Here is a 2,623-nt window from a genome sequence, read left to right on the forward strand (position 1 = left end):
TTACACCATACACAAAAATAAACTCAAAATGGATAAAAGACTTAAATGTAAGTTGTGAAACCATAAAAATCCTAGAAGAAACCATAGGCAGCAAAATCTCAGACATGACTTGTAATAAACTGTTTGCAGATACATCTCCTAGGACAAAAGAAACTAAGGAGAAAATAAACATATGGGACCGTATCAAAATAAAAAGCTTCTGCACAGCAAAAGAAACCACTAACAAAATTAAAAGAGAGTCCACTATACGGGAGAACATATTTGGCAATGATACATCTGATAAAGGGTTAATGTCCAAAATATATAAACTCATACCACTTAACCAAAGGAAAACAAACAATCCAATTAAAAAATGGGCAAAGGACCTAAATAGACACTTCTCCAAAGTGGACATACAGACGGCCAAGAGACATATGAAAAAATGCTCAAAGTCACTGATCATCAGAGATGCAAATTAAAACGACAATGAGGTACCATCTCATACCTATCGGAATCGCTACCATCAACAAATGACAAGATGTGGAGAAAAGGGAACCCTAGTACACTGCTGGTGGGAATGTAGCCATTATGGAAAACAGTATGGTTTCCTCAAAAAATTAAATATGGAACTGCCATTTGACCCAGTGATCCCACTTCTAGGAACATATCCTAAGAAACCCGAAACACCAATCAGAAAGATTGCATGCACCTCTATGTTCATAGCAACACAATTTATAATAGCTAAGATCTGGAAACAGCCCAAGTGCCCATCAGTAGATGAGTGGATAAAAAAGCCGTGGAACATTTATACCATGCAGCAGCAGTAAAAAAGAAGGTTCTCTTACCCTTTGAGACAGCATAGAGAGATTGGAGAGTATTATGCTAAGCAAAATAAGTCAGTCAGAGAAAGATAAGTATCACATGATCTCACTCATATGTGGAATCTAAGGAACAAAATAAACTGATGAACAAAATAGAGACACAGAAGCATGGAACAGACTGTAGAATCTCAGAGGGAAGGCAGGTATGGGTGGGTGGATAGGAAGAAATCAACAGACCTTTGTACACAGAGGGCAAGGAGAGACAGAAGAAAGAGTTAGGCCAGATTGGTAAGTGGCAGATTTTCTAGGCAATCAATCAAAGAACTTGTATGCATATATGCATAACCCATGGACACAGACAATAGGGTGGTGAATGCTTGGGGTGGGGGTGGAGGTAGGTTAGAAGATGTCAATGGGAGAAATATAAGATCTATATATAAATTTTTTAAAAGAATGTAAAATCCTCATTTTTATAAGAAAATTGTTATAACCTTGATTCAATATCCAATACCTTAATTTATAAATTTTCTAAAATAAACTTAGTAACTATTACTATTCCTGAAGCACAGTGCTGCCCAATATATTTCCAATATGTGAATTATGCATATTAATTTTAAATAGTCTATAGCCATATTAATAAAAGTTTTAAAAAACAGGTAAATTAATTTTAATAAATTTTATTTAACACAATATATCTAAAATATTATCATTCCAACATGTAAATAATCTGATGTGTATTTTACACTTCCAGCTCATCTCAAGTCAAACTACACACATTTCAAATCACCTGTGGCTAGTGACTACCATATGGAACAGCATGCATAAAGCAGTTCACTCCACTAGTTTCACAACCCTATTTGTAAAGAAATTAGGATATGCTCCAAATATTACTTCCTCCTTAAAATATATACACTTTTTAAAATCCATTTTTAATCATCCATTCTAGAATCCTGCCTATGTCACCAGTCTTTCTTTGGTATTCAAATCTACTCTCTACTCTTTTTCAGAAGACTCATCTTCAAGCTTCTAGTACTTCTCTCATTTTGTAAGATTTCTCAAAGACCACAGATAATATATGTAAATTCTGGGTACCATGGCTTTTTTTTTTTCTGAGATAACTCTATGCTCCCTTATAGGCTCTTCACTATTCTCAGACTTAAACTACCCTTTATTGGTGTCATTTTCCATCCTTCAAGTCAAAAGAGGTTCATTATCAGAAATGTGAATAAGAGGTAAGGAATTATGCTTTCATTGTCACCTGTTTTAACAGCATTTTGTATAAATAGCAAGCCCATTCTTATACATTCCTATTGTGCCAGTTTTATAAAAAACATTTTTGTTGTCTTAGTAACTTTAGAAACCTCATCTCGTTTTGAGCCCATTCTGATAATACTCAAAGTCACTCTTGATGGCATATCCTCCCCATTGCTATTTTGTAAATGTCTTAGTAAAGCAATGAGTTTCTTTTGTAGTATGCATCAGTTTTTAAAGAATCCTCCTCCAGTTCTTACTCATAATTTCCAATTAATACTGTTACTATTAACTGGACAAGTGAGATTTTTCTTTCCTTCTTGGACTACATTCAATATAAAGCCTCTGTTCACAGATTTCTGTTTATTTTTAAAATGTAACTCTCAAAATAATTTTCCAAATTTTCTTTAGCAAGCATATTTTACCATTATAGTAAAAAAATTAATTCCTTTTTAAAAAGTAGGCCCAGGTTTGCTTTATCTACCTTCTATGAAATTAAATTATTAGAAATATTTGTCAAGACTGATAGGTCCTCAATTTCAGCTAAATAAGACTAAATTTTGTCATATATA

The sequence above is a fragment of the Myotis brandtii genome, unplaced genomic scaffold, assembly GCF_000412655.1.
Source record: "Myotis brandtii unplaced genomic scaffold, ASM41265v1 scaffold190, whole genome shotgun sequence".
Taxonomy (NCBI): Eukaryota; Metazoa; Chordata; class Mammalia; order Chiroptera; family Vespertilionidae; genus Myotis; species Myotis brandtii.